Source organism: Mauremys mutica, chromosome 1 (genome assembly GCF_020497125.1).
Source record: "Mauremys mutica isolate MM-2020 ecotype Southern chromosome 1, ASM2049712v1, whole genome shotgun sequence".
NCBI classification, from domain to species: domain Eukaryota; kingdom Metazoa; phylum Chordata; order Testudines; family Geoemydidae; genus Mauremys; species Mauremys mutica.
Genome location: NC_059072.1, coordinates 371,302,972 through 371,324,372, shown reverse-complemented (window position 1 = coordinate 371,324,372; position 21,401 = coordinate 371,302,972). Strand labels below are relative to the sequence as shown.

The following is a 21,401-nucleotide window of genomic DNA, read 5'->3' as shown; positions in this document are numbered from 1 at the left end:
AGAATTACAAAGGGATCTCATGAAATGGCAGATGAAATTTAATGTTGATAAATGCAAAGTAATGTACATTGGAAAACAATCTCAACTATACATACAAAATGAAGGAGTCTGAATTAGCTGTTAACACTCAAGAAAGATCTTGCAGTCATTGTGGATAGTTCTCTGAAAACATCCACTCAGCGTGCAGCGGCAGTCAGTGATTCCCAACATTCTGTTTGCTTTTTTAAAAAGAACAGGAGCACTTGTGGCACCTTAGAGACTAACAAATTTATTTGAGCATAAGCTTTCGTGGGTTACAGTCCACTTCATCGGATGTAGCCCACGAAAGCTTATGTTCTTTTTGCAGTACAGACTAACATGGCTGCTACTCTGAAACCTTTGCTTTTTAAAGAAAGTGATAGATAATAAGACAGAAAATATCATATTGCCTCTATATAAATCCATGGCACATGTACACCTTGAATACTGTGTGCAGATCTGGTTACCCCATCCCGAAAAAGACATACTGGAAATGCACAAAGTACAGAGATGGGCAACTAAAATGATTGGGGGTATGAAATAGGAGAAGAAATTAAAATGACTGGGAATATTCAGCTTAGAAAAGAGATGACTAAGGGGGGATATGCTAAAGGTCTATAAAATCTTGACTGATGTGAAGAAAGTGAACAAAGTAAATGTTTTGTTAGGATAATGCAAATTTAACATAAGGAAAATGCAAGTTACACCAAAAAACATAACAGATCTAGATTTCTAAAAAAATATATAATTTAAAAAAAATGTATTTAATTTAAATTGACTTTTGAAAAATAAGCCATCATGGGGTAAGAGGGAAGGTCCTCTCATGGATCAGTAACTGGTTAAAAGATGGGAAACAAAGGGTAGGAATAAATTATCAGTTTTCAGAATGGAGAGAGATAAATAGTGGTATCCTTGAGGGGTCAGTACTGGGACCAGTCCTATTCAACATATTCATCTGGAAAAATGGGTAAACAGTGAGGTGGCAAAATTTGCAGATGATACAAAACTATTCAAGATAATTAAGTCCCAGGCAGACTGCGAAGAGCTACAAAGGGATCTCACACAACTGGGTGACTGGGCAACAAAATGGCAAATTAAATTCAGTGTTGATAAATGCAAAGTAATGCACATTGGAAAGCAATCTCAATTATACATACAAAATGATGGCATCTGAATTAGCTGTTAACACTCAATGCCACAATCTTGGAGTCATTGTGGATAGTTCTCTGAAAACATCCACTCCATGTGCAGCAACAGTTACAAAAGCAAACAATGTTGGGAATCATTAAGAAAGGGATAGATAATAAGACAGAAAATATCATATTGCCTCTATATAAATCCATGGTATGTGCACACCTTGAATAGTGTGTGTAGATCTGGTCACTCATCCTAAAAATATATATATTGGAATTGGAAAAGGTACAGAGATGGGCAACTAAAATGATGAGGGGTATGAAACAGGAGGAGAGATTAAAATGACTGAGAATTTTCAGCTTAGAAAAGAGATGACTAATGGGGATATGATAGAGGTCTACAAAATCTTGACTGGTGGGAAGAAAGTGAATAAGGAAATTTTATTTAATTCTTCACATAACACAAGAACTAGCAGTCACCCAATGAAATTAATAGGCAGCAGATTTTAAAAAAACAAAAGAAAGTATTTCTTCACACAATATAAAGTCAACCCAGGGAACTCTTTGCCAGGGGATGCTGTGAAGACCAAAACTATAACAGGATTTTAAAAAGAACTAGATAAATTCCTGGAGAACAGGTCCATCTGTGGCTATTAGCCAGGATGAGAGGGATGCAATGCCATGCTCTGAGTGTCCCTAGCCTGTTTGCCAGAGGCTGGGAATGGGCAACAGGGGATGGATCACTTGATGATTCCCTGTTCTATTCATTCCCTCTGAAGCACCTGGCCTTGACCACTGTTGTAAGACAGGGTACTGGGCTATATGGACCATGGGTCTGACCCAGTATGACCATTCTTATGTAAAAATTAATTATAATAAAAATGTTTAGTACAGAAACTCCCCAACATAATGACCTCCCAAGATAGCAACAATGTGAGATAACAACCTTGGCAAATACTGCATTTCAAAAATCTTGGCCTACTGGGAAACATATTTATATAAGTTTCCATTCCCAGTCACAAATCCAGCATTCTGGAGCAAAGTGACTAAAATATAGTCCAACAAACAAATGTTTATTTAACATGCCCCTCACTTTTCCCTCCACCACACTCCACTCACCGGTGTTGTCCTTGGTCAGTGGAGACTCAGAGTTCAGAGGTGCTTTCACGTGAGTACACTCTCCAGGTGGGGGACAAAAAGGCACAGTTCGCTCTGGCCACGGCTGTTCGTTGTGCCACCGTTCATTCCACCGCTCTGTTGCCAATGGCCCTGCACAGTCACCTTCTGCTGTCACCTACCACTGTGACCTCTGTGAGTTGGTCTCTTGAGGTTCCACCAGCGCTCAGTGATTTCAGCTGAGCTCTCAGTGCGGGAACCTTGCTGCTAGTGCAGTCTGGGCTGTCTCTTATACAAAAACACTGTACCCACAGGAACACTGTCCCCACAACAGGACTAAGCACTTAGACCTGATTGTCAGTGATTTCAACTGCAGTGGTCACTTAACAGAACAAAAGACTATCTATTGGAGCCTAATCAGCTCTGTCTTTAAACAGTGGAGAGGGACAGGTCCCCACCCTCTCTCTTGATGCCTTCAAATCATCACAGGCTAAGTACAGTTCTACTGCCCTTTACTCATACAATAAGAACAACATTTCATCCCTTTTCCCCCCACATTCAAGTGGTTTGTAACCCAACACCAGCCAAAATCTATCACTTGGACAACACAGCTCTTTTTGCTGGATACCTAGGTAGATTAGGTGTGAATGTAAATATAATCTGGCCCTGAAGCCTTAGCCCCCAGCTCATCACTAGCTGTCAGGGAGAGCTCATTTAGGCCATGGCTACACTTGCAAATTTGCAGCGCTGCAGCAGGGTGTGAAAACACACCCTCTCCAGCGCTGCAAATTGCGGCGCTGCAAAGCGCCAGTGTGGTCAAAGCCCCAGCGCTGGGAGCGTGGCTCCCAGCGCTGTATGTTATTCCCCACAGGGAGGTGGAGTACGGACAGCGCTGGGAGAGCTCTCTCCCAGCGCTGGCGCTTTGACTACACTTAGTGCTTAGTGTAGCCATAGCCTTAGACTTTGCTAAGACAAATCAGCATTTGAAATTATTAGGTTGGCCAACATCACCGAAATGAATGCACTGACATCATAAAAAAACAGCTATATAAGGAAGCAAGGAAGCTAGTCTATGTTCATACTTTTCAAATCTATTATACTTTTTCAGATACACATATTTTATCATACACTGTATAAGCTTTTAAAGTGTGTATTAATGTTTCAGTTTAAATTCAGATTTCCAAACAGTCACTAAATTGGTATGTAACTAGCTCACAAAACTAGGGGGGGTGTTGGGAAAATTCAGGGGGGGTGTACACCCCCCCTGGGGGGGGTGTAGGGAAATCACTGGGGTGGACACTGGCAGCTGGTTACTTCTGGCAGTGCTCCACCCCTGCTTCAAACCCTCCCGCCATGGTAATAAGTAACTGGTATGCTCTTCTTGATACAGGAGAGAAGGAATCACCCCCTACAGTTGAGGAGGAGAAGCCTCATATCCCTAAGGCTGGGAGGTCTGCTGCCACAATTGCGAATAGGAAACGTACAGTAGTGGTGGTCGGAGGCGCTCTTCTGAGGGGGATGGAGGCACCCATCTGTCACCCTGACAATTCATCTCGAAAGGTATGCTGCCTGCCAGGGGCCCATATCCGAGACGTTACAGAGGCATTGTTGAGGATTATCCAGCCTTCTGACTACTACCCAATGCTACTCATCCATGTGGGCACAAATGATACTGCGAGGTGTGACACTGAGCGAATCAAGAGTGACTACAGGGCTCTGGGAGTACAGGTAAAGGACTTTGGAGCACAGGTGGTATTCTCTTCCATCCTTCCTGTCAAAGGTAGGGGCCCGGGCAGAGACAGATGCATCATGGAGGTGAATGCCTGGCTGCGAAGATGATGTCGCCAGGAGGGCTTTGGCTTCCTCGACCACGGGATGCTATTCAAGGAAGGACTGCTAGGCAGAGATGGCGTTCACCTTTCGAGGAGGGGAAAGACCCTATTTGGACACAGACTGGCTAACCTAGTGAGGAAGGCTTTAAACTAGGTTCAACGGGGACAGGTGAGCAAAGCCCACAGGTAAGTGGAGAACATGGAGACGGGTCGGAAATAGGAGGGAGCGTGGGCTATAATGGCAGAGAGAAAGGAGGGTCAGGGCAAAACTGGGAGGCAAGATCAAATCAGGATCTTAGATGCCTATATACAAATGCGAGAAGTATGGGTAATAAGCAGGAAGAACTAGAAGTGCTAATAAATAAATACAACTATGACATTGTTGGCATCACCAAAACTTGGTGGGATAATACACGTGATTGGAATGTTGGTGTGGATGGGTACAGCTTGTTCAGGAAGGATAGGGGAAAAAGGGAGGAGGTGTTGCCTTGTATATTAAAAATGCACACACTTGGACTGAGGTGGAGATGGACATAGGAGATGGAAGTGTTGAGAGTCTCTGGGTTAGGCTAAAAGGGGTAAAAAACCAAGGGTGATGTCATGCTAGGGGTCTACTACAGGCAACCTAAACAGGTGGAAGAGACTTTTTTTAAACAACTAACAAAATCATCCAAAGCCCAAGATCTGGTGGTGATGGGGGACTTCAACTATCCAGATATATGCTGGGAAAATAACACAGCGGGGCACAGACTGTCCAATAAGTTATTGGACTGCATTGCAGACAACTTTTTATTTCAGAAGGTTGAAAAAGCTACTGGGGGGAAGCTGTTTTAACAAATAGGGAGGAACTTGTTGAGAATTTGAAAGTGGAAGGCAGCTTGGGTGAAAGTGATCATGAAATCATAGAGTTTGCAATTCTAAGGATGGGTAGGAGGGAGTACAGCAAAATAGAGACAATGGATTTCAGGAAGGTGGATTTTGGTAAGCTCAGAGAGCTGATAGGTACGGTCCCATGGGAATCAAGACTGAGGGGAAAAATGACTGAGGAGAGTTGGCAGTTTTTCAAAAGGACACCATTAAGGGCCCAAAAGCAAGCTATTCTGCTGGGTAGGAAAGACAGAAAAGTGGTTAAGCCAAGCTGGTCTTTTGCCACGAGATCTTGCATGATCTAAAAAATATAAAGGAGTCATATAAAAATGGAAACTAGGACAGATTACAAAGGATGAATATAGGCAAACAACACAGGAATGCAGGGGCAAGATTAGAAAGGCAAAGGCACAAAATGAGCTCAAACTAGCTACGGGAATAAAGGGAAACAAGAAGACTTTTTATCAATACATTAGAAGCAATAGGAAGACCAAAGACAGGGTAGGCCCACTGCTCAGTGAGGAGGGAGAAACAGTAACAGGAAACTTGGAAATGGCAGAGATGCTTAATGACTTCTTTGTTTCGGTCTTCACCGAGAAGTCTGAAGGAATGCCTAACATAGTGAATGCTAATGGGAAGGGGGTAGGTTTAGAAAAGAAAATTTAAAAAAAGAACAAGTTAAAAATCTTAGAAAAGTTAGATGCCTGCAAGTCACCAGGGCCTGATGAAATGCATCCTAGAATACTCAAGGAGCTAATAGAGGAGGAATCTGAGCATCTAGCTATTATCTTTGGAAAATCATGGGAGACGGGAGAGATTCCAGAAGACTGGAAAAGGGCAAACATAGTGCCCATCTACAAAAAGGGAAATAAAAACAACCCAGGAGACTACAGAACAGTTAGTTTAATTTCCGTGCCAGGGAAGATAATGGAGCAAGTAACTAAGGAAATCATCTGCAAACACTTGGAAGGTGGTAAGGTGATAAGGAATAGCCAGCATGGATTTGTAAAGAACAAATCATGTCAAACTAATCTGATAGCTTTCTTTGATAGGATAACAAGTCTTATGGATAAGGGAGAAGCGGTGGATGTGGTATACCTAGACTTTAGTAAGGCATTTGATATGGTCTTGCATGATATTCTTATCGATAAACTAGTCAAATACAACTTAGATGGGGCTACTGTAAGGTGGGTGCATAACTGGCTGGATAACCATACTCAAAGAGGAGTTATTAATGGTTCCCAATCCTGCTGGAAAGGTATAATGAGTGGGGTTCCGGAGGGGTCTGTTTTGGGACCGGCTCTGTTCAATATCTTCATCAACGACTTAGTTATTGGCATAGAAAGTACGCTTATTAAGTTTTGCAGATGATACTAAACTGGAAGGGATTGCAACTGCTTTGGAGGATAGGGTCAAAATTCAAAATGATCTGGACAAATTGGAGAAATGGTCTGAGGTAAACAGGATGAAGTTTAATAAAGACAAATGCAAAGTGCTCCACTTAGGAAGGAACAATCAATTTCACACATACAGAATGGGAAGAGACTGGCTAGGAAGGAGTATGGCAGAAAGGGATCTAGGGGTTATAAGTGGACCACGAGCTAAATATGAGTCAACAGTGTGATGCTGTTGCAAAAAAAGCAAACGTGATTCTGGGATGCATTAACAGTTGTGTTGTGAGCAAGACATGAGAAATCATTCTTCCGCTCTACTCTGCGCTGGTCAGGCCTCAGCCGGAGTATTGTGTCCAGTTCTGGGCACCGCATTTCAAGAAAGATGTGGAGAAATTGGAGAGGGTCCAGAGAAGAGAAAAGGGAACTGGATAAATTCATGGTGGCTAAGTCCATAAATGGCTATTAGCCAGGATGGGTAAAGAATGGTGTCCCTGGTCTCTGTTCGTCAGAGGATGGAGATGGATGGCAGGAGAGAGATCATTGATCATTGCCTGTTAGGTTCACTTCCCTTGGGGCACCTGGCATTGGCCACTGTCGGTAGACAGATACTGGGCTAGATGGACCTTTGGTCTGACCCAGTACGGCCGTTCTTATGATCTTATGTAAGAGCAACAAGAATGATTAAAGGTCTAGAGCAGGGGTAGGCAACCTATGGCACGCATGCCGAAGGCGGCACACGAGCTGATTTTCAGTGGCACTCACACTGCCCGGGTCCTGGCCACCGGTCTGGAGGGCTTTGTGTTTTAACTTAATTTTAAATGAAGTTTCTTAAACATTTTAAAACCTTATTTACTTTACATACAACAATAGTTTAGTTTTATTATAGACTTATAGAAAGAGACCTCCTAAAAACGTTAAAATGTATTACTGGCACGCAAAACCTTAAATTAGAGTGAATAAATGAAGACTTGGCACAGCACTGCTGAAAGGTTGCCGACCCCTGGTCTAGAGAACATGACCTATGAAGGAAGGCTGAAAGAATTGGGTTTGTTTAATCTGGAAAAGAGAAAGCTGAGAGGGGACATGATAGCAGTTTCCAGGTATTTAAAAGGGTGTCTTAAGGAGGTGGGAGAAAACTTGTTCATCTTAGCCTCTAAGGATAGAACAAGAAGCAATGGGCTTAAACTGCAGCTAGGGAGGTTTAGGTTGGACATTAGGAAAAAGTTCCTAACTGTCAGGGTGGTTAAACATTGGAATAAACTGCCTAGGGAGGTTGTGGAATTTCCATCTCTGGAGATATTTAAGAGTAGGTTAGATAAATGTCTATCCAGGATGGTCTAGACAGTATTTGATCCTGCCATGAGGGCAGAGGACTGGACTCGATGACCTCTCGAGGTCCTTCCCAGTCCTAGGGTCTGTGAATCTATGATAGTCCTAGCCTTCACAACCTCCTCAGGCAAGGAGTTCCACAGGTTGACTGTGCATTGTGTGAAGAAGAACTTCCTTTTATTTGTTTTAAACCTGCTGACCATTAATTTCATTTGGTGGCCCTTAGTTCTTATATTATGGGAACAAGTACATAATTTTTCCTTATTTACTTTCTCCACATCACTCATGGTTTTATATACCTCTATCATATCCCCCCTTAGTCTCCTCTTTTCCAAGCTGAAAATTCCTAGCCTCTTTAATCTCCCCTCATATGGGACCCGTTCCAAACCCCTAATCATTTTAGTTGCCCTACTCTGAGCCTTTTCTAATGCCAGTATATCTTTTTTGAAATGAGGAGACCACATCTGTACTCAGTATTCAAGCTGTGGGCATACCATGGATTTATATAAGGGCAATAAGATATTCTCCATCTTATTCTCGATCCCTTTTATAATGATTCCTAACATCCTGTTTGCTTTTATGATTGCTGCTGCACACTGCATGGATGTCTTCAGAGAACTATCCACGATGACTTCAAGATTTGTTTCCTGATTAGTTGTAGCTAAATTAGGACCCATTATATTGTATGTATAGTTAGGGTTATTTTTTCCAATGTGCATTACTTTACATTTATCCATGTTAAATTTCATTGGGCAACAAAATGGCCAATCACTTAGTTTTTTGAGATCTTTTTGAAGTTCTTCACAGTCTGCTTTGGTTTTAAATATCTTGAGCAGTTTAGTATTGTCTGCAAATTTTGCCACCTCACTGTTTACCCCTTTCTCCAGATCGTTTATGAATAAGTTGAATAGGATTGGTCCTAGGACTGACCCTTGGGGAACACCACTAGTTACCACTCTCCATTCTGAGAATTTACCATTAATTCCTACCCTTTGTTCCCTGTCTTTTAACCAGTTCTCAGTCCATGAAAGGACCTTCCCTTTTATCCCATGACAACTTAATTTACGTAAGAGCCTTTGGTGAGGGTGTGATGGAGCAGGGAGCAGGGCGGATTTGACCTGGGAATGTTTTTTTTTCCTGGTTTTAAAGTTATATTATAAAGTGAACCCAAAAGCTGTTAAGTAGGTAGCAAAAAGACAGACACCACGATCACAGAAAGATTGGAAGTTTCTCTTAAAAAATATATCTCTGGAGAGAGATTGCTGCATATCACTTCTAAGAGGGGAAATGGCGCACAGGAGATGCTGGCTTCTTATTCCCTCTGCCCATGGGGCTGCTCCGATTGCCTCCTTTCGTTTGGTTACAGTGCAATGGCTGCGGGTTTCCGGGGGAGCAATATACACTTACGTTGCTGGGAGGTTACATTGGGGATGAGAGGAAGCCTACCTGAGCTGTAACCTGAGCCAGAAGGGGGGTTGGGAGAATTCACACCTTCTGCCTGGGAGACTGAACAAAGGACAGGAGAGAGAGGGGAGGGGGAAAAGAGCTGCTGCAGGGATTTTTGGTTTCAGTTTGGGCTGGGTGGTGCAATGCAGGGAACCCCAAGCTACGGTCTAAGCTCCCTGAACCCCCAGAAGGACTTGATTGAGGGGTCCTGGTCGTGCCTACAAGCTCTGCTGTAGACTGCGTTCCTATTGTCCAATAAACCTTCCGTTTTACTGGCTGGCTGAGAGTCACTGTGAATCCCCAGGAAGAGGGGTGCAGGGCCCTGACTCCCCCACACTCCGTGACAGAGGGACCTTGTGAAATCCTTTCTGGAAATCTAAGTACACTATGTCCACTGTTCACATGTTTGTTGACCCCTTCAAAGAACTCTAATAGATTAGTAAGACATGATTTCCCTTTACAGAAACCATGTTAACTTGTTGGGCAAAAGTCATGTTCTTCTATGTTTCTGATAATTTTATTCTCTATTATTGTTTCAACTAATTTGCCCGGTACTGACGTTAGACTTACCGGTCTGTAATTGCCAGGATCACCTCTAGAGCCCTTTTTAAATATTGGTGTTACATTAGCTAACTTCCAGTCATTGGGTACAGAAGCTGATTTAAGACAGGTTACAAACCATAGTTAAGAGTTCTGCAACTTCACATTTGAGTTCTTTCAGAACTCTTGGGTGAATGCCATCTGGTCCCAGTGACTTGTTACTGTTAAGTTTATCAGTTAATTCCAAAACCACCTCTAGTGACACTTCAATCTGTGACAGTTCTTCAGATTTATCACCTAAAAAGGATGGCTCAGGTTTGGGAATCTCCCTAACATCCTCAGCTGAGAAGACTGAAGCAAAGAATTCATTTAGTTTCTCTGCAATGACTTTATCGTTTTTAAGTGCTCCTTTTGTATCTCGCAAAAAGAACAGGAGTACTTGTGGCACCTTAAAGACTAACAAATTTATTTTAGCATGAGCTTTCGTGAGTGCAGCTCACTTCTTCGGATGCATAGAATGGAACACACAGACAGGAGAGATTTATACATACAGAGAACATGAAAAGGTGGAAGTATGCATACCTACAGGAAGAGTCTAATCAATTGAGATGAGCTATCTCGATCGTCCAGGGGCCCCACTGGTTGTTTTTCAGGCTTCCTGCTTCTGATGCACTTAAAACATTTTGTTATTAACTTTTGAGTTTTTGGCTAGCTGTTCTTCAAACTCCTTTTTGGCTTTCTTATTACATTTTGACACTTAATTTGGCAGTGTTTATGCTCCTTTCTATTTACCTCACTAGGATTTGACTTCCACTTTTTAAAAGATGCCTTTTTATCTCTCACTGTTTCTTTTACATGGTTGTTGAGCCACAATGGCTCCTTTTTAGTTTTTACTGTATTTTTTAATTTGGGGTATACGTTTAAGTTGGGCCTCTATTAGGGTGTCTTTGAAAAGTGTTCATGCAGCTTGCAGGGATTTCACTCTCTAGTCACTGTACCTTTTAATTTCTGTTTAACTAACCTCCTCATTTTTGCATAGTTCCCATTTCTGAAATTAAATGCCACAGTGTTGGGCTGTTGAGGTGTTCTTCCCACCACAGGAATGTTAAATGTTGTTATATTATGGTCACTATTTCCAGGCGGTCCTGTTATAGTTTACCTCTTGGACCAGATCCTGTGCTTCACTCAGTACTAAATCGAGAATTGCCTCTCCCCTTGTGGGTTCCTGTACCAGCTGCTCCAAGAAGCAGTCATTTAAACTATGGAGAAATGTTGTCTCTGCATTTCATCCTGAGGTGACATGTATCCAGTCAAAATGGGGATAATTGAAATCCCCCACTATTATTGAGTTCTTTATTTTGATAGCCTTTCTAATCTCCCTTAGCATTTCATCATCACTATCCCTGTCCTAGTCAGGTGGTCGATAATAGATTCCTACTGTTATATTCTTATTAGAGCCTGGAATTACTATCCATAAAGATTCTATGGAACATGTGGATTCATGTGAGATTTTTACTTCATTTGATTCTACATTTTCTTTCACATATAGTGCCGCTTCCCCTCTTCTCCTGCCCCCCCCCCCCGCACAACCTGTTCTGTCCTTCCAATATATTTTGTGCCCCAGAATGATTGTGTCCCATTGATTGTCCCCACTTCTGCAGGTTTCTGTGATGCCTGTTATATCAATAGCCTCCTTTAACACGGGGCACTCTAGTTCACCCATCTTATTATTTAGACTTCTAGCATTTGTGTACAAGCACTTTAAAAACTTGTCACTGTTTATTTGTCTGCCCTTTTCTGATGTGTCAGATTCTTTTTTTATGTGAATGTTTCTCGTCTGATCTGGCCCATACTTTATCCTCTTCCATCCTATCAATAGGCTCTCCTCTAAGAGAAGTCTCTCTCCGATCCACGTGCTCCTCTGCAGCAATTGGCTTTCCCCCGTCTCTTAGTTTAAAAACTGCTTTGCAAATTTTTTTAATGTTAAGTGCCAGCAGTCTGGTTCTACTTTGGTTTAGGTGGAGCCCATCTCTCCTATATAGACTCCCCCTATCCCAAAAGTTTCCCAAGTTTCTAATCCTGTCTACACCATCATCTCATCCATGCATTGAGACTCTGAAGCTCTGCCTGCCTGCCTACCTGTCCCTTCGTATGGAACTGGAAGCATTTCTGGGAATGCCACCATAGAGGTCCTGGATTTCAGTCTCTTTCCTAGCAGCCTAAATTTGGCCTCCAGGACGTCTCTCCTACCCTTCCCTATGTCACTGGTACCTACATGTACCACGACCACCAGCTCCTTCCCAGTACTACACATAAGTCTATCTAGATGCCTCAAGAGATCGACAACCTTTGCACCAGGCAGGCAAGTCACTATACAGTTCTCCTGGTCATCACAAACCCAGCTATCTATGTTTCTAATGAGCAACTGGAGTTCCCTCCCTTGGAGAGGTAACCTCAGTGCAAGCGGCAACCCCAGCATCATCTGGAAGGAGGGTCCCAACTATGGGAAGGTTTCTCTCTGCTCCCGTTGACTGCTCTACTTCCCTGAGCCTTTCATCCTCCTTAACAGCGCAGGGGCTGTTTGACCGGTGGTGAGACAAATCTACTGTGTCCTGGAAAGCCTCATCAACATACCTCTCTGCCTCCCTTAGCTCCTCCAGTTCTGCCATCCTGGCCTCCAAAGCCCGTACGCGGTCTCTGAGGGCCAGGAGTAACTTGCACTGAATGCACACATATGCCACCTGCCCACAGGGCAAGTAATCATACATGCTACACTGAGTGCAATAAACAGGATAGCCCCCACTCTTCTGCTGGGCTTATACCTGGATTCTCTCCTATTGCTACCTAGGTTAATGATAGGGTTTTTGTTTAAATCAAGAAGTTTTGATTATAGTTTAGTTTAAAGGTTTTAAGGAATGGCAAGTGTACCTTGCTCCCTTCCCACTCCCCTACCAAACTCCCTCTCGAAACTCTCTGTTAACGGCCCCAGTTCACAAAGCTCCCTGGTCGCTTGCAGGAGTGTGTTCCGGGCTGAGATGGAGGGATTTGAAGGGTGGGAGGGGGATTAGGGCTGGCGCAGGGAGTTGGGACGCGGGAGGGGGTCAGGAGTTCCGGCTCCGGGTGGCACTTACTTCAAGCAGTTCCCGGAAGCAGCAGCATGTCCCCCCTCCGCCTCCTACACAGAGGCGCAGCTCTGCATGGTGTGTGCACCCCCGTCTGCAGGTGCTGCCCCTGTAGCTCCCCTTGGCCATATATCCTGGCCAATGGGAGCTGCAGAGTTGGTGCTTGGGCCGGGGGCAGCCTGTGGAGCCCCTGGCTGCCCCTACACCTAGAAGCCGGAGGGGGGTCGTGCTGCTGTTTCTGGGAGCTGCGTGGAGCCAGGGCAGGCAGGGAGCCTGCCTTACTGTTGCTGCACCACCGACTGGAATTTTAACAGCCTGGTCAACAGTGCTGACCGGCGCCTCCAGGGTCCCTTTTCGACTGGACATTCCCGTCGAAAACTAGACACCTGACAACCCTAAGGGGGTGGTCACTGGGGTGTGAGTGTGGGCAGGGACCAAGGTGGGGTGAGAAGGGGGTGATACCAGGGTGGTGTGTGTTGCTTTGGGAGGTGGGGAGTAGGTGGTGATCAGGGTGGGGGCTTGTGACTGAATGCACCCCTGTATTCACACCCTACATACTATTGTAATAATCGTCATACAAAATATGCCTTGTTGAGGTATTTGAAAATTAATAACCTGATGTTCAATAATATCATGGAGAAATGTGTGTAGCAACTTTATATGTAAAGTTATAAACAAGCTGAAATTAGGTCTGAAACGTGTTTACTAGTTTCTCAAAGACAAAGGACAAGCTGTTGCCTCTAGCCAGGTGTCATCAAAGTTGATGGGCAGTCACCTATCAAGCGGCCATTCTTTGCCAAGGAAGGTTTGGGGGCAGGAACAGACCAATTTGCATCTTAGCAAACAACAGCATGCAACCTCTTTCACCACCAGATGCTTTGTCTCTGTCATCACAGCAGGAATGAACTGTATCTAGGAGTAACCCTCAGAAAAATGCATTTTCAAAGGGTAACTGACTTGTAAAAGTGAGGGTTAAAAATACTCCCCATTATCTCTCATCTCATTCTCTCTTTCACTTAAGAAGACAAAAGATACATACGCTGGACTTTGAGAGCCAGTCCTGGCCTGAGAGTTTGGTCAGCAATATTACTGGGAACACGTAGTAAAGGACTTCACCTTAAACCAAGTCTACTTTAAGTTTTAGTACTAGGAAGTGTTTTATCTTTATTTCTTTTGTAACCATTTCTGACTTTAATGCCTTATAGTTGTACTCACTTAAAATCTATCTGCCTGAAGTTAAATAATCTTGTTTTATTCTTTAATCAAACTAATCCAGTGTTGTGATCTGTGCGGGTAACTCCATTCAGAGTAGTATCTAGGACAGGAAGTGTGTTGGGCTCATCCTGCAAGTGGTAGCCAAGGCTGATATAAGCCAGAGTGTGACTGGAGTGTGCTGACAGGCTGCTGGACCCTGGCTGTGGATATACACAGACACTCAGATTGGGACCTGCATGCTAGCAGGATGACCCGGAGGTGTGGTGGTTTGTGGGAGGTAATTAAGAAAAACAAGTTTTCTCCCTCCTCCTTATAACAACCTTTTTATGTACTTGAAAACTGTTATCATGTCCCCTCTGTCTTCTCTTTTCCAGACTAAACAAACCTAGTTGTTGGGTTTTTTTTTAAATCTTCCCTCATAGGTCATGTTTTCTAGACCTTTCATCATTTTTGTTGCTTTTCTCTGGACTCTCTCCAATTTGTCCACATCTTCCCGGAAATGTGGTGCCCAGAACTGAACACAATACTCCGGTTGAGGCCTAATCAGCATGGAGTAGAACGGAAGAATTACTTCTTGTGTCTTGCTTACAATACTCCCACTAATACATTCCAGAATTATGTTTGCTTTTTTTGCAACAGTGTTACACTGTTGATTGGTATTTAGCTTGTGATCCACTATGATCCCCAGATCCCTTTCCACAGTACTCCTTCCTAGGAGTCATTTCCAGATCATTTTGAATTTTAATCCATTCCTCCAAAGCACTTGCAACCCCTCCCAGCTTGGTATCGTCCGCAAACTTTATAAGTGTATTCTCTGTGCCATTATCTAAATCATTGATGAAGATATTGAACAGAATATTGAGCATCATCTTCAAGGTCCCATTAAATCTCTCCACCAGCCCACTCAACTGGGGGCAGGGATAGCTCAGTGGTTTGAGCATTGGCCTGCTAAACCCAGGGTCGTGAGTTCAATCCTTGAGGGGGCCACTTAGGGATCTGGGGCAAAAATTGGTCCTGCTAGTGAAGGCAGGGGGCTGGACTCAATGACCTTTCAAGGTCCCTTCCAGTTCTAGGAGATTGGTATATCTCCAATTATTACCTTTTTCTGCAGAAAAGGACCTAGGGGTTACGGAGGACGAAAAGCTGAATATGAATCAACAGTGTGCCCTTGTTGCCAAGAAGGCTAATGGCATTTTGGATTGTATAAGTAGGGGCATTTCCAGCAGATCGAGGGATGTGATCATTCCCCTCTATTCAGCACTGGTGAGGCCTCATTTGGAGTACTGTGTCCAGTTATGGGCCCCACACTACACGAAGGATGTGGATAAATTGGAGAGAGTCCAGCGGAGGGCAACAAAAATGATTAGGGGGCTGGAGCACATGACTTATGAGGAGAAGCTGAGGGAACTGAGATTGTTTAGCCTGCAGAAGAGAAGAATGAGGGGGGATTTGATAGCTGCTTTCAACTACCTGAAAGGGGGTTCCAAAGAGGATGGATCTAGACTGTTCTCAGTGGTAGAAGATGACAGAACAAGGAGTAATGGTCTCAAGTTGCAGAGGGGGAGGTTTAGGTTGGACATTAGGAAAAACTTTTTCACTAGTAGGGTGGTGACGAACTGGAATGGGTTACCTAGGGAGGTGGTGGAATCTCCTTCCTTAGAGGTTTTTAAGGTCAGGCTTGACAAAGCCCTGGCTGGGATGATTTAGTTGGGTTTGGTCCTGCTTTGAGCAGGCGGTTGGACTAGATGACCTCCTGAGGTCCCTTCCAGCCCTGAGATTCTATGATTCTATGAGGGTGATACATTGAAGCTCAGGGGTGCTGGACCCCACACTTCTCCCACAAGCACCAGAGCGAGGCTGATATGAAATTGGACCCCTGGTCTGTAAGGACCTCCTGGGGGAACCCCCGTCTGCTGAAGATGGTCAGCAGCACGTCCACCACAGTGTCTGCCTTGATAGAGGATAGGGGCACCGCCTCTGGGTAACAGATCTCAAAATCTACCACCACCAGAATGTATTTCTTCCCAGCCCAGGTTGCCTTGCTGAGGGGCCCCACTATGTCTATGACCACCTTCTGAAAAGGCTCCTGTATGACAGGGAGGGGTCGCAAGGCTGCTTTATCCTTGTCCCGTGCCTTCCCTACTCTCTGGCAGGGGTTGTAGGACCTGCAGTACTGCTGGATGGTGTCACAGACTCTGGACCAGTAAAAGTTCTGTAGCAGCCTCTGCCTGGTGCACTGGATCCCCCGGTGTCCCGGGAGAGGGACATTGTGGCCCAGGTACAACAGCCAGCGGTGGTACTTCTGGGGGACCACCAGCTGCCTCCTGATCCCCTGTAGTTCCACTCCCCCTGGGGCAGCTCATTCCCAGTACAGGAATCCCTTCTCCCATAGGAATCTTTCCCTGCAGCCTTCACAGCATGGCGAAACCCCTTGGGGGTCAGCAAGTTCCCTCACTTTCTCTAAGGAGGGATCCTTCACAGATCGGCCTGGAATTCAGCAGCTGGAGAGGGGAGTGAAACCAGTTCCCTCTTGCTGCCTGCAGTCACAGCCCTCCAGACTGGAGCACTGGGTTTTGGGCTATCTTGGTTAAGTGCCCCTGTGATACTACACCCCATTTTTCATAGAGAAATTATGATATTAATATGGCATAACTAAGATATGTTTTATGCAAGATGGGTCTTGTGAGATATCATTGGAAAGGTTTGGTTTCCTGAAGATGATTATCCTATTTGTATTCATGTATCATTTTTGTGTCTGAAGTTAGAAATATTGACTATGTAACAATTACAAAGTGAGTTTACATCTGGGGAACTCCCACCAGACAAAATGCAATCTATCTGGATGGGCCATTAGGGAGAAAAATAGGACTCTGAAGATGCTCATTTCCCAACTTCCTGAGAAGCTTTCTGGGACACTACAAACAACCTTTGAATCATGGCTGCTTTGACACTGTAGGGTCATGTTATTAAGTCACCTGGTACTGGATTCCATGATAAAATATCAGTATTTTTCCATTGGGCGAGAAGAGGAACCATACTGGAAAATAAATGGTTCCCACCATATGTAAAACCTATTTAAGACAGGGGAGTGACTTATTCAGGGTCATTCTTCACTGAATCCCTGCCCAGGATGACTACTGGAAACATCATAGGCTACATTTACACTAGAAACTTCAAAGTGCTGCTGCGGGAGTGCTCCTGCAGCAGCACTTTGAAGTGTGAGTGTGGTCAGGCACGAGTGCTGGGAAAGAGCTCTCCCAGCACTCCTGGTGATCTACCTCCACGAGGGGAATAACTCCAAGCACTGAGAGCACGGCTCCCAGCACTCGGAGCCTTTCTACACTAGCACTTTAAAGCGCTCAGACTTGCTGCTCTCGGGGGTGATTTTTCATACTCCTGAGCCACCAAGTTAGAGAGCTATAAAATGTACGTGTAGACAAGCCCTAAGAAACAAAGACAAAAGTGGGGGAGAAGAGCTGAGCCCTGGCTGGAAAAGGTGTCTGACCTGCAAAAGAAATGCCTAAAACAACATTTAAGGTGAGAAATTACTACTTGTAAAGTAAAGTAGAAAGTAACAGAACGCTACTAGCCGTCACCTACAGCCCCCAACTAAAACCTCTCCAGCACATCATCAAGAATCTACAACCTATCCTGAAGGATAATCCCTCACTCTCACAGACCTCGAGAGACAGGCCAGTCCTCGCTTACAGACAGCCCCACAACCTGAAGTAAATACCAGCAACTACACACCACACAACAAAATCACTAACCAAGGAACCAAACCCTGCAACAAACCCCATTGCCAAATCTGTCTGCATATCTATTCAAGGGACACGATTATAGGACCTAACCACATCAGCCACACCATCGGGGGGTCATTCACCTGCACATCTACCAATGTGATATATGTCATCGTGCCAGCAATGCACCTCTGCCATGTATATTGACGAAACCGGACAGTTTCTACGCAAAAGAATAAATGGACATATATCAGACGTCAAGAATTATAACATTCAAAAACCCAGTCGGAGAACACTTCAGTCTCCCTGGACACTCAACAACAGACAGACTTAAAAGTGGCAATTCTTCAATAAAAAGACTTCAAAAACAGACACCAACGTGAAACTGCAGCACTGGAATTAATTTGCAAACTGGACACCATCAAATTAGGCTTGAATAAAGACTGGGAGTGGATGGGTCATTACAAAAACTAATTTCCCCCTGCTGATACTCACACCTTCTTGTCAACTGTTTGAAATGAACATAAGAACATAAGAACATAAGAAAGGCCGTACCGGGTCAGACCAAAGGTCCATCTAGCCCAGTATCTGTCTACCGACAGTGGCCAATGCCAGGTGCCCCTGAGGGAGTGAACCTAACAGGCAATGATCAAGTGATCTCTCTCCTGCCATCCATCTCCATCCTCTGACGAACAGAGGCTAGGGACACCATTCTGACCCATCCTGGCTAATAGCCATTTATGGACTTAGCCACCATGAATTTATCCAGTCCCCTTTTAAACATTGTTATAGTCCTAGCCTTCACAACCTCCTCAGGTAAGGAGTTCCACAAGTTGACTGCGCTGCGTGAAGAAGAACTTCCTTTTATTTGTTTTAAACCTGCTGCCAATTAATTTCTAATGGGCCACCCTGATTACATTGCCCTCATTACCATTACAAAGGTGATTTTTCCTCCCTTGGTATTCCACTGTTGAGAACAGCCCACTTCCATTTTAATTGAATTGTCTCCTTAGCACTGACCCCCACTTGGTAAGGCAACTCCCATCTTTTCATGTACTGTGTATATGCTACTGTATTTTCCACTCCATTCATTGATGAAGTGGGTTCTAGCCCATGAAAGCTTATGCCCAATAAATTTGTTAGTCTCTAAGGTGCCACAAGGACTCCTCGTTGTTTTTGCTGATAGAGACTAACACGACTATCATTCTGAAACCTGTGTAAATAAAACGTATCACTAGATGGAGCTATTTCATACCAGGTTTTTTGTGTGTGTCTCTTGCTGCAGTATAGCTAGAGAGTACTGTTTTTATGGCAGTGTGTATGTGTACTGTTACTATGTTGACTCGTGCCATTTGTGTGGGGGGGGGAGCGCTTGCTGGGGATATTTGGCAGGATCTAGTACTCAGCATGCATGAAGTGTGGTAGATGGAACCAAGTTGTCTGTGATTTAAAACCAAGGAGAACCTTATGATCCAGGGTTTGGGTTGTTTTTTTTTCTTTTTCCTTCTCTCCCAGGAGGACTCACCAGGCCCCACATGTCTCTGTTTCAGAAATCACCTGTCCCTAAGTGCTAGCCCAGAGCTGAGAGAAGGCTACTGCGTGAGGACAAATTCAGGCACTGATGGGTAATGCCTGGAGATTTTCCTGCTCCCTGCAGTCTCCACACCCAGGCTCCCTGCTCCCAAGCTGGAGAGGTCTGTTGGAGTCAACAGCATGTGGGTGAGTCTCAAGTCGGCTGATCTCAGAGTCTTTCCTTCCTGAACAAACATTTTCCATTCTGAAATAATCCCCTCTCTAAATTTAGAACGCTCTGGATCTTCCAAAGCAACCGGTGTGTTCTTTGGGAAGGGACATTCCCCAAATTGTTTGCTTCCCTTTACAAAACGCCAACAAGCCCCTCACCACCAGGTTTGCATCTGTCCGTGAGCAGTGTTGATCAAAGGCATATGTTTGACTTGCACCAAAATAACTCGAGTCCCCCAGGCAGCCGCTCCTGCTCTCCCCACCCCCAATGGAGTTTGAGACTAAGTCTGTAATCACAATCCACAGCATTTCGGAAACCACCTCCCCATCTTGCTTCCTCCCAGCTGATTTCCAGGGGAACAGAAGGAGACTGTTCACTACGAGGGAGGAAGTCCAGGCCTAAGTGAGCAGCTTTCTAAGAGGCACCTACCAGAACAAGGCATGTACTGCCGGGTAGTCCCTGCCAAGTGAGGTCGCTGTGCTGCAGAGGCATGGATGAAGAGACTCCGAAGGAGGAGGTTAGAAGAGGCAGCCAAGACAAGAGCTAAGAAGAGTTAGGAATTAAGGGCAGTTCTTACAGTGGGCTGAAAAAAGGGTGTTTCTGTGGGGCAGGGGGTGTCTACTATCACTCACACATCATCCCATCTCCCCTACCCAGCAATTAATTCACCCCACAACCCCCAAATCAGTTCTTCCCCCTGCCTCCATCATTCTGCCCTCACATCAGTTCTTGCCCCTCTCTCCAGCCTCTGTTCCCTCTGCAGCTAAGGAGACCTTCATCCTCCTTTCCCCTTCCCAGGCTTAGTGTTGCAAGGAGGAACGTGGTGGTGGTGGGGGAGGAGGGCAATGAGCAGAGGAGCAGCAGGGAAGTGGTGAGAGAGGGGAGCAGCTGGGGCCTTTCTGCTCCTCCCTCAACTCCTTTGAGAATGGTGAGGGCTCCTGAGGAGCGGGGGAAGAGGTCTGCCTGCTGACCCTAGCAGCAGCCCTGATCAGTGATTGGCTGCTCTTCCCCAGGAAGTGAGTAACATGGGGAAAACAGCCAATCAAGTTTTTTTCCCCAGGTGGTACTAAAAACGTGCACCTCCTAACTAATCTTCCTCATTATTTAAAAAAAATATTTCCTAGGTCTGTGACCCAGCGCACTTTGTGTGTGTGTGTGTGTGTGTGTGTGTGTGTGTGCACGCAGACCCATTTGGGACCCATCAGTGACTATTAGCCAAGATGGTCAGGGACACAGCCCCATGTCCTGGGTGTCCCTAGGCCTCTGACTGCCAGATGCTGGGGCTGGATTATGGCATGGATCACTCACTAACTGGCCTGTTCTTTTCATTCCCTCTAAAGCACCTGGCATTGGCCACTGTCGGAAGACAGGACACTGGGCTAGATGGACCATTGGTCTGACCCAGTATGGCCATTCTTATGTTCTTAGGTTATGTTCTTATGGTCTGAAAATTGTGGTAGGAGGGCTATCATAATCTGGGAGCTGTAGCTTTGGTAAGATTAGCGCTTAAAGAGCACCTCTCAGCAACCCGCCTCAACTGAATTTTTTTCCTGCATCTGCCCCCTTGTCATTTTCTCTCTCTCTCTCTCTCTCTCTCTCTAATCGCTGCTAGAAATGTAGGTTTCAATCCTGTCTTGGTTCCCAGATTAGAAGGTGTTTGTTGGTTTCCCCCTTATTCACCTCACAGTTTGACACAGTTCTTCAGTCTAATTGGCAGAATCCCCAAATAACAGCAGGTCCTTCACACTGGGTTCCCAGATAAAGAGATTAGTTGATGTTTAGGCCAGAAGGGCCCATTATGAGCTAGTCTGACCATCTGAATAACAGAGGCCAGAACAGGTCACCCTGTGACTACTGCATCCAGCCCAACAGCTTCTGCCTGAGCTAGTGCAGATCTTTTACAAT

The 21,401-nt window shown here is 44.8% G+C and overlaps 1 protein-coding gene across 1 annotated transcript in view; it reads left to right on the top strand.

The window, feature by feature from the left end:
- The first annotated feature begins 4,237 nt into the window (after positions 1–4,237).
- Positions 4,238–21,401, top strand: part of DCHS1 (dachsous cadherin-related 1) — a 158,817-nt gene continuing 141,653 nt past the window's right edge. The window contains exons 1-2 of the mRNA XM_045025235.1: positions 4,238–4,268; positions 19,303–19,471. The gene's annotated coding sequence lies outside the window, so the exon portion shown is untranslated. The remainder of the gene's footprint in view (positions 4,269–19,302; positions 19,472–21,401) is intronic.